The sequence below is a fragment of the Schistocerca gregaria genome, chromosome 8 (assembly GCF_023897955.1).
Source record: "Schistocerca gregaria isolate iqSchGreg1 chromosome 8, iqSchGreg1.2, whole genome shotgun sequence".
NCBI lineage: Eukaryota > Metazoa > Arthropoda > Insecta > Orthoptera > Acrididae > Schistocerca > Schistocerca gregaria.
Genome location: NC_064927.1, coordinates 385378676 through 385390982, shown reverse-complemented (window position 1 = coordinate 385390982; position 12307 = coordinate 385378676).

Below are 12307 nucleotides of genomic sequence, written 5' to 3'. Positions count from 1 at the left end.
TGTTTTATTGAAATGTTTTTAATCAATGTTTGAAAAAAATTATAATCTGTTCAGTTTACGTGTATGTTTGTCGTATGTCCAATCTTTGTATCCTCACAGTGAGTGAACTAATGTGTGCAAACTTAGCTTACCACTTAGCACACAAATGGACAAAACATCTGAACTGTCTTCTCAACTCCAGGATGTCAACAGACATTCTGAATAACTATGGCCCTGGCCCTGTAAGGCAGCTAATATCAGATGCAGGTCATAACAAAAGTAATTAGAAATTCTGCTGTCACGTACCTAGAATGCATGGATTAATAAATGTCCAAGTTTGGGGTCTATTCCAGAAAGACAACTCAGCTGTTCCCTTTTTTATTCTACATGTAATTTATCAACTATTGCTTTCAGGGGTCAAGTGATAAACAACCATAATGTTCAATTAATTTTGACATTCAATAACGAAATATTTAATTCTAGGACATATTGGAATGACGATTATTAAAATCGTTATCTCTATATATGAAAACCTTTTATCACAGGAAAGAATGGTTATTAAAAATCCTCATCAGCTCATTTAAATCTACATTTTCATAGCTGGTCAATGCACTGAGTTGGTGGAGAATAAATTTACTTTTTGAACCAATGGAAAAACTCTCATGTAGTCAATGTGGGGGTAGGACAGTATCCTAGCTTTAGGTATTCAGTGGTAAAAGCATACGCAAGTTGGAGTAAGCCGAATCTAGACTCAACATTTACTGTGGCCTAATGCGCGATGGTATTTTACCAATCGGCATTTGCAATGACATTGTCTCCATGCTGGATCTGAAACGCTAATTCCCTACTCCAGCATTGACTGAATTCACTCAGTCGCAACTTTCCTGCGTTCCATAAAACGTTAATGTTTCCCTAGTCTAATTAATGACTATTGCACACTCGCTATGGGTTGGAGCGACATAGAGCATTTCTTTGGCCACAAAAATTCCCGCAGGAATAGTTAACTACCCCTTTGCTACCTGTCACCATGATACATGAAGTGTATGGTCCTCACTTTGTAGAAAGCAAAGCTCTCAATGCACTCACTTGTTTCCACACACTTGTGCGATCCACAGCTAGATGAGAGAGAGAGAGATAGAGCCTTAATTTTAGGTTTCAAAATGCTGTTACATAATGGGCATCTTTCCCCACGTGTCGCATCTGCGCCGCCGAGTATGGCTTCAGGGTACCACCGTCTCACTATAGGTGAATACACATTTTTATTTTTCTTGCTGGGTCGCAGCCTAGTCCTGTTAATGACGTGCAACCACTTACCCTCGATCCCGGCATTACTTACGTTAAAAGGAATAATGTATTGTTTTGGCTTCATCCCTTTCTGTGCTGAAGCTCGCCGCTTTCTTGCTAAATGGGATTTTTACTATATCATTAACCATCTGCTCGGTTCGTCTCCAAAATGCGTTTCACTTTAACTTGTTTGTTTATGCCAGTCCATATATTGGTACATATTGTTTTGTTAGATTTTGGTACATATGATTAACTGCAGTTGCCTTTTGTTGATATAATATAATTATTACTTTCTGAGGATCTCATACTGTATCATTTGTCATTATGGATCAAGCTCAAGTAAGGTCCATAAAATCCAGATGCCTTACAAATGGTTCAAATGGCTCTGAACACTATGGGACTCAACATCTGAGGTCATCAGTCGCCTAGAACTTAGAACTAATTAAACCTAACTAACCTAAGGACATCACACACATCCATGGGCGAGGCAGGGTTAGAACCTGCGACCGCAGCGGTCGCGCGGTTCCGGACTGAAGCGCCTACAACCCCTCGGCCACCCTGGCCGGCAACAGTTGAATACCATATATTAATGTCCACTTGTAATATTCGCATAGTCTTGATCAGAGAGTGTGCCAATAAATGTTACCGAGTAAGTCTGCAGAGCAACAAGCCGTGGTTCGATCTCGATCGCCAAACATCGCCAGGACTGCGTGGATTCTGGACGCCGAGGCCGCCAAGGGTAATTCCCGCGACGCAACGGAAGCTTCTTGGTCTAGAAAGTAGAAAACTTTCCATTATGTTACGTAAGTTACTTCTTAATTAACATAGACAATCTCACATTTAATTAAACGTTATTCGTCTTTCTATCAAGCAAATTCACAAGAGACTTCCTGCTCTTGTCCACTTTCATTTCCACGCTACCAACTGCTCAGAACAATTTAGCACTACCCTCAACATTTGCACAACATTATTTTTTACGGCATACCTGCTTGTCAATACTATTTTTGACTACAGGAGAGCGCTACGTTCAGCCTTGTGTGTCAGGTAGGCAAAACTAAATCTTCGGTTGGTGTTTGTCAGAACAAGATAATAATGTTAAAAAGGAAAATACTTCCATATATTCTTCAGCTTAGAAGAGTGCACAGGATATCAAGTAGTAAAAGAGGTAATTCAGCCTGTGTTCACTGTTAGACTGTCAACAGACGTAAATGCGTTACTCCACGTTCAGATCGTGCGCTGTTGCGTGTGTTGTCATTTAGGGCAATAACGGTTGTTAGCTAGGTAAGATGTCCACCAAAGTGACATACGCCACTAATAAATATTTGTCCAGCGAAATAATGTTAATGGAGATGTCCGTTTAGAAGTCTTTTCGTGACTGAATCTTATTCGAACATATTTTTTATTTCGCCACCAATGGAGTAATTTACCCCTTGCCTGGAGACCACTGGCGTAACTGGATTCAGTTACTGTACGGAAGCGAATGGTAATAACATAAGCTGAATTTTACGTTGATGTTTGGCAGAACATGATAATAGTGTTAAAAAGAAAAATACTTCAAAGTCTTCTACAAAATTATATTTATTTAGTCACAAACCGGCTTTCGGCTTCTCACATCATCTTCAGGTGGCAATTGATCGTCACGGACGCTGAGAAACATGATGTGCGATTTACATAGATATTATTTGCACAGAAAATAGAAAATGTCAAAGCTTTTACATACGAAAACATTACAATACTTACATTAATTGAAAAAGTGGCAAACAAAGTTTATAGGCGGAGATACATTTAACAGATGATGCGAAAGAACATGAATTTACAGTCGGAATCTAGTATTTGAAACGAAAACTTAATTTAACAAAAGAGGAAAAATGTTCAAATGTGCGTGCATTCCTAAGGGACCAAACTGCTGAGGTCATCGGTATCTAGACTTACATACTACAACTTTTGCTAAGAACAACACACACACCCATGCCGGAGGGAGGACTCGAACCTCCAGAGGGAGAGGCCGCGCAATCCGTGACATAACGCCTCTAACCGGGCGGCCACTCCGCGCGGCACACAAGGGGAAAATGAAAATTGAATGATTATTTGATGGTAGGCTGGCATTTTATGTCTTGTGTGTGTTGATTTCCAGTGGTGTCATCTTCCTGACAGAACGTAAAACTTCGCATTCTGCATCATATGAACTGTTTTCTGCCAAACGGTGTTAAGCAAATCGTTCATTCTTAATCGCCGGCTTCTCTCATGTTCACGTAACCTAATCACCACAGCCCTGCCTATGTAATTAGTACACAATTTTATACATTGCTTGAAAATGATTTTATGTACACCACTCCGTGCGAAGGGTTGCAATTTGTCTTTACTTTTCAGTAAAATTTTTGATGTCTGACGGCTGTTATAAAATGCAGGTCTGTAGTTGCGAGATTAATTTTTTTGCAATATTGTTTGAAATGTTGAAATGTGATAACAGAGTATATGTGTACAAAGGATGCTAAAGACCAATATATATTAAACTACAAGCAGAACAACTGATGATGGTCAAGAAATTTAAATACCTAGGCTCGTACATGCAAAGTGATGGAGCACTGCAGGCTGAAATAAAGTACAAGATAGTGGATGGACGAAGTGGAGGAAACTGAGTGGAGTAGTTTGTGATAAGGAAGTTAGTTGCAGAATGAAAGGAAAGCTTTACAAGGCTGTGGTAAGGCCTGCGATGCTGTATAGCGCAGAAACTTGGCCAATTACAAAAGCCCAAGAGAATAATGTGGAAGTGGCAGAAACGAGAATGTTAAGGTGGATGAGTGGGTGATACAAAAGGATAAACTAAGAAATGAGTACATCAGGGGAACAGTGAAAGTGGGGTCCATGGGGAAGAACATCCAAGATAGTACCCTAAGATGGTATGGGCATGTGCAGAGAAGGGGGGAGTACTACGGGGGGAAAAGAAATGAAGACCTAGAAATCGAAGGATGAACGAAAAGTGGAAGACTGAAACTGAGATGGAAGGACAAGGTAGCAGGGGACCTACGGGAGAAAGGATGGCTCAGAGAACAAGCAGTGGGTAGGCATTTATGAAAGAGAAGGATCCAGCAAAGCAACACTGACCCCACATGACGTGGGAAAAGGCTGAGATGATGATGACGATTGTCTGAAGTTTTGGCAGTATATGGAATTTTGTACCACGCTTTGTAACTACTGAGTGATTCCTGTTGGCCATCATACAGAAGTGGTGTAATTTTATTCATTTTCATCTTTCGTAGAGCATTATGTAGTAAGTGTTTTCCTTTTTAATATTGGAATGGTAATTATTAAGTTGAAACAATAGAAGCAATAGCCAGTAATATGTGGACTACCTTCACCTGACGATGGTACAACTTAGTGTGGCATATGCTAAAATATCCAGGAGTAATAAACTCTGCGCTGAACGAAGTAGAAAAAAAGAAAACTGGTAGAAACAGACAGATTGGAGTAATCAAAAGGTGAAATGCTTGGGCTAGCAGGACAGAGCAGATTAGGTTGTGGAAAGGGGCCAAAGTAAGCTGCTGTCAATTTCACTCAACTTAGAAAATTTATTCATCAACACACAATATTACAACAAGGATGTAAAACACTCAAAACTTTAATCGACCTCCTTTGATTAACCTTAGATCGGCTGAAGGCCACACTCAAAATTCAAGACACAAGGCCTAAGCAAGAAATTGAAACACAAGGTTCTTTTGGAGCTTTCCTGACTCTTCAATCTAAACAGGATGAAGGCCTTAGCAATTTAATGTTATAGGAACTTGGCCGGAGGCCGCATATTAAGCAATAAGAAGAGTTTCAATCAGAAGGCAGAAGGCCTTATGTTAAAACAAAGCGTAACAATCTTATGTCTTAAGGGCAAGACAAGAACATTAACTTAAGAGACATTAAAACTCGGCTCCAGGCCGCACATCAACAAATAATTTAATATCTTAAGCCCCAAAAAGAAGAGTTTCGATTATAAAAGGCAGAAGGTTGCATCTTAAAACATTTCATAAGAAATTCGGTTGACGGACCCTATAAAGAATAACAATCTCATGCCTTAAAAAAGAATAACAATCTCATGCCTTAAGGGGAAGACAATAACATTAATTTCAGAGATTTTGATATTCGGCTGAAGGCTACACATCAACCAAATAACTAAAACCCAAATAGGAAAATTACTATGTAACCCAAAAGGAACGGCGCTCAGAAGTTTCCTAGGGTCGACCTGGAATTGTAATACTAAGGCCCGTTTAGGTGATACAGGCAGCATGTTCAACAACATCTTAATCTGAAGGCTAGCCAACTGACAGACAGCCGACCGACCAATAAACAAGATCAGTTCCGCTCCACGGACCAGAAAAACGACCATAAGATTTCAATACAACGACGCCCTGAATATTGGCGCCCACTCAGCCACCAGCAACACCTCAGCTGTCGAACTACACGACGAGGAAAATACACTGCGTAAAATTACGTCAACGACCAGGGTAGGTGACAGGAACGTCAACGGCCACAAGCCAGAAGATACCGCTGGTCAACTTCAATAACAAGGAATAAATTACCTCCACAGTAAGACGGGAGGAATCTTAGCCGACTTGAAAACACACATGTTGTTTCTCGCGGGAATGTTCCAAAAGCGACAACCAGGATCAAACGAAGAAATGTATACAGCTGAGGCTCGATTGTAGATTAAGAGAGGATTCAACTCTCATGTCCAAGACCGGTGGACGACGAACTTCGTAGCACTCGCAAGCGGCACCTCACACTCCAACGGCGCCAGCAGCTCTGGCCCGACTCTGCGAAATGGGGACTCCCTTGCTGCTCCACGCCAACCGACCGACTGTCCAGGCCTGGAAACGGTGAAAGGACCAAATATACGTCGGCCGATGAGACGACCATTCGAACGACCAACCAACGGTCGTCCTGCTCCAATCTCCCTCAGTTGGGCAGTTCATGTGTGTCGCCAGCGGTCGGCGAGCACTGGCTGTCGGAGCCTCACCAGCACTCCGTCCCCGACTTCATTGCTGCTGAGTACCGACTGCACTGCTGGTCCGTCTGCAGCTGACTGCCAAACACACGACGACTCGGAAATAGTGTCAGTCGCTCCAAAGATGGTACGACAGTGCACTTGTCGATACGCGCTGCTGCTGCCGCTCACAGATAATTTTGGATTGTTTGGGGGAAGAGACCAAACATCAAGGTCATCGGTCTCATCGGATTAGGGAAGGACGGGGAAGGAAGTCGGCCGTGCCCTTTCAAAGGAACCATCCCGGAATTTTCCTGGAGCGATTTAGGGAACTCACGGATAACCCAAATCTGGATGGCTGGACGCGGTATTGAACCGTCGCCCTCCCGAATACGAGTCCAGTGTGCTAACCACTGCGCCACCTCGCTCGGTCCGCTCACGGGTAAGTAAGGCAGGAAGTTAGTGACGCCAGTAAATGGAATAAGAAAACGAGGCAGTAGTACCGTAATAGAACATGACAAACAGTAAATGGCATGAACACGAGCTATGCACGGGTCAAAACGTATTATAGAGGCTGTTTGATGTCATACTTGCGTAAAGAGATAGCAAAATATGCAGGACAGCGTCATAACAAACGAAAAACTCATGATGAAAGGAGAGGAAGGAGGGGGTGGGGGTGACAACTTCTTCCGTCACTCACCTTTGCTTGCCTGTGATGTCATCTATTTTGCTCATTTCATTCAAATTTCCACACAAATGAATTGTTCTTAGCCTCCATTAGTATTTAACGCTTCGTTGAAAGGGTGGAGTACATCATGCCTTGTTGAATAAGATGTAGCGAAATTGAGAATAAGCGTTGATCAATCAGCACTGCACCAAAATCAAGAATGTGCTTTGTCTTCAATGCTCAAACGTAGCAAATTACATTTCACTTACATCTACATCTACATTTATACTCTACAAGGCACCCAACGGTGTGTGGCGGAGGGCACTTTACGTGCCACTGTCATTACCTCCCTTTCCTGTTGCAGTCGCGTATGGTTCGCGGGAAGATCAACTGTCGGAAAGCCTCCGTGCGCGCTCGAATCTCTATAATTTTACATTCGTGATCTCCTCGGAAGGTATAAGTAGGGGGAAGCAATATATTCGATACCTCATCCAAGAACGCACCCTCTCGAACCCTGGACAGCAAGATACACCGCGATGCAGAGCGCCTCTCTTGCAGAGTGTGCCACTTGAGTTTGCTAAACATCTCCGTAACGCTATCACGCTTACCAAATAACCCTGTGACGAAACGCGCCGCTCTTCTTTGGATCTTCTCTATCTCCTCCGTCAATCCTATATCGTACGGATCCCACACTGATGAACAATACTGAATTATAGGTCGAACGAGTGTTTTGTAAGCCACCTCCTTTGTTGATGGACATTTTCTAAGGATTCTCCCAATGAATCTCAACCTGGTACCCACCTTACCAACAATTAATTTTATATGATCATTGCACTTCAAATCGTTCCGCACTCATATTGCCAGATACTTTACAGAAGTAACTGCTAGCAGTGTTTGTTCCGCTATCATAGAATCACAGAATAGAGGATCCTTCTTCCTATGTATGCGCAATACATTACATTTGTCTATGTTAAGGGTCAGTTGCCACTCCCTGCACAAAGTGCCTACCGGCTGTAGATCTTCCTGCATTTCGCTACAATGCTAGTGTTTTGGATAAAGTTTTGGGTTAAATGGTTTAAATGGCTCTGAGCACTATGGGATTTAACTGCTGAGGTCATCAGTCCCCTAGCACTTAGAACGACTTAAACGTAACTAACCTAACGACATCACACACACCCATGCCCGAGGCAGGATTCGAACCTGCGATTGTAGCGGTCGCGCAGTTCCAGACTGAAGCGCCTAGAACCGCTCTGCCACACCGGCCAGCGATAAAGGTTGAATAGTTCAGCAATGACTTCCTTGCCTCTAGACAGCTTGTAACTACGTGTTTCTGTGGCTACGATTCGTCTTCTACAAAAACAATCCCTTGCCAGCAGTCAGTGACTGCTTCCCACGCTGACATTGGAAGGTCGCCGGGCAGAATCAGCTGTGAAGGTCGCACGCCTCGCCCGCCAGCCTGGCTGCAGTCAGCGAAGAAATCTGCGCCGACAGACAGCAGCTCGCAGCCGCTGTCACTCGGTCGCTGCGATAACGTAGACAACGGCAGCCCGAGTTAGTTTGACACTTCATACACAAGTATTATTTCTCTCTACAGCTGGCCTTTTCGGAATTTTGGTATTGCTGTATGGTTTGGAATAGAATGCTGACAGATTTAGTTGCTATTTAAAGGACTGTACTTCATTTTAAAGTTAAGTTTCGTAATGTTAAAGATAATAATGTCACGTGAAAGTACGCCAGTACGGGACATTAGATTGTTTATGTAACGTAAATTCTGAAATTTCTCATTAATTTCTGCTGCTCTTTTATAAAGAATTAACACTGGATGTCAGTTCATTTCTACGTTGCTGAATTTATGTGGGTAATTTTTGAAGCCCAGTATTAACGAAATAATTCTTGCCATCCCTGAAAATTGAAAACCAGGGTCAAATTATGATTTTCAGTTTTACTACAGTTTGTAACAAAATACTGAGTTTAGGAGAAGAGCACAAATCAAGCGAGGTGTAATATTATACACAGTGAAACTGTGAATGAGCTACCCTACAATTTACAGTGTAATGCTAATTGTTACACGATTATAGATTGAAATACGGTGGAGGCCATCAGCAGTTGGATGGTTCTTTGTTTTAGACTGAGGTATTGGAGACAGACTATATTCTATAGTTTCTGCCTAGCGCAATAAATGAAAATCGAATGAATGTAGTGTCACTAATTCTAGGAAACAACTTGACCAAACAGATATGGTAACCTAAACTAAGTACTGCAATTAATTTTTGACATTGCCTCATCGGTCATTGCCATGAGAAGCTGAGATGTCGCTTTATGCGTCATACAATCTTTGTCAGGTAATGATACGCCTGGACATTGAGTCAAACAGAGCTTGGATAGCGTGTACATTTAAAGCTGCCCATGCAGCCTCAACACGATGCCACAGTTCATCAAAAGTAGTGACTGGCGTATTCTGACGATCCAGTTGCTCCGCCACCATTGACCAGACGTTGCTAGGAGATCTGGAGAATGTGCTGGCCAGGGCAGCAGTCGAACATTTACTGTATGCAGAAAGGCGCTTACAGGATCTGCTACACGCGGTCGTGCATTATACTGCTGAAATGCAAGGTTTCGCAGGGATCGAATGAAGGGTAGAGCCACGGGTCGTAACACATCTGAAATGTAACGTCCACTGTTCAAAGTGCCGTCAATGCGAACAAGAGGTGACCGAGACGTGTAACCAATGGCACCCCATACAATCACGCCATTCGATACGCCAGTACGGCGATGACAAATACACGCTTCCAATGTGCGTCCACTGCGATGTCGCCAAACACGAATGCGACCATCACGATGCTGTAAACAGAACCTAGATTCATCCGAAAAAATGACGTTTTGCCATTATTCCATTCGTGCACCCAGATTCGTCATTGAGTACACCATCGCAGGCACTCCTGTCTGTGATGCAGCGTCAAGGGTAACATCAGCCGGGGTCTCCGAGCTGATAGTCAATGCTGCTGCGAACGTCGTCGAATGTTCATGCAGATGGTTGTTGTCTTGCGAACGTCCCCATCTGTTGACTCAGGAATCGAGACGTGGCTGCACGATCCGTTACAGCCATGCGGATAACATGCCTGTCATCTCGACTGCTAGTGATACGAGGGCGTTGGGATACAGCAAGGCGTTCCGTATTACCCTCCTGAAACCAGCGATTCCATATTCATTGGATCTCGACCAACGAGAGCAGCAATGTCGCGATACGATAAACCCCAATCGCGATAGGCTACAACCCGAGCTTTGTCAAAGTCGGAAACGTGATGGTACCAATTTCTCCTCCTTACACGAGGCATCACAACAACGTTTCACCAGGCAGCGCCGGTCAACTGCTGTCTGTGTATGAGAAATTGGTTGGAAACTTTCCTTATGTCAGCACGTTGTAGCTGTCGCCAACGGCGCCAACCTTGTGTCAATGCTCTGAAACGCTAATCATTTGCATATCACAGCATCTTCTTCCCGTCGGTTAAATTTCGCGTCTGTAGCACGTTATCTTCCTGGTGCAGCAATTTTAATAGCCAGTAGTGAATTTTGATGCGATAGCGGAAAATGCAGAGGTTCAAAGGGAATTACATACCTGTTTCGATTCATAGTAACAACGTTTCTAAGGAGGGATCTATATTGATTACGAAACATTCGGTGTTAGGCAAACAAAATTGCCGATTTGATAATATACCGACTTTGCTATAGACATTTACTGCACCTGATATATCATTTTTTTTTTAATTTAGCCACCGAATGTCAATGTCGCAAAATGACTGAACGATCACCTCCGTGAATTGCGATACTTAATGTTATATTTGACGCAGACTCCCTTGTAAATATGTGCCCAAATATGTCTGACCTTAAAAACATAGGTCATCATGTAAATGAAATCCAATTTAATACATTTGCAAGAACAATTTTAGAATTCGATTTTCACTCTGTAGCGGAGTGTGCGCTGATATGAATCTTCCTGGCAGATTAAAACTGTGTGCCCGACCGAGACTCGAACTCCGGACCTTTGCCTTTCGCGGGCAAGTTCTCTACCAGCTGAGCTACCCAAATTTGAAAGGTGGGAGACGAGGTACTGCCGGAAGTAAAGGTGTGAGGACGGGCTGTGAGTCATGCTTGAGTAGCTCAGTTTGCTCTCGAAAGGCAAAGGTCCCGAGTTCGAGTCTCGGTCCAGCATACCGTTTTAATCTGCCAGGAAGTTTCAAGAACATTTTTGTCGTAGTACTGTTGGGTAACAGCAATTGCCCTAAATATATCACAATTTATTATCGCGCAACTGCTCATTCAATACCTTATTAAATTGTAAAGAAGAGTTTCACAACCCGTCGACAACATGACATTGCAGACAAAGCGCAATCCCAGACTGTTAAGTTGTGGGGAAGGAAACGCGCCCTACTTCGGTAAATGATGGAAAATTAAATATATGCAGCCAGAAGGATTGCAAGTGCACTGTGCTTGCACCTCCATTACCTATTAAACGTGGATTAAATTGTACAGTAAGGGCTCAATATCGGTTACTTGACACCCCATCGAACTTCCTCAGCGGAATGTACTGAGAGCTATTACGTTTTTTTTATATATTTACTGCGCAAAACTGATACCCAGACAGATACAAAAATTAACGGACAACGAACATGTAATAATGCCTTGTTAAAACCTGAATATACCATTCAACACAATACAGTGCTCTAGGATTCGTTTCAATATTCCATTTCATTATCAAGCAATGGAGAAGAAAGCTTACTGTACAACGTCTCGCCCCCCTCAGTATTGTTGTAGAGTTGGTTGGATCAATTTACATGTATCTTCCTGTCAGGTATTATTTGTTTTTGACTCCAACACTTTTTTTATTGTGCAATCATAACCAGTTTTGGGACTCAAAAGCCGCCTTCAGAAGCTGCAATAGAGAACAGAAAAGCTTGTATTATGATCTGAAATAATTTTCACTGGATGCACTTGTGGTCTTAGTAACGTGCCATTATCACGTATGTTGTTCGCACCTATGGGCGGCAGCTCCGCACCATGAACGGCCTCTGACACCGTGACGTAGGACGGCCTGTAGCAGCCGCTCAGCCCACTTACGCTTGGAGTCACTACACTACGATACCTCTGTTTGTGCTCCCTCCTTGTTGACCCTGAGACAGCTTAGTCTACTTCTTGCTGTATTATTTCAACATGGATTTCGAAAACAATGCTCCTGTGAGACCCAGATCGCTCTGTTCGTCCACGAGGTACGAAAGCAGTAAATACATGTGCCTTAGAAGATCCCGCGTACATTGACTTCAGAAAGTATTCGATACAATTTTACGCAGTAATATAATAAACCACATACGAGCGGTTGTAATATCATACCTGCTGTGTGACTGGACGGA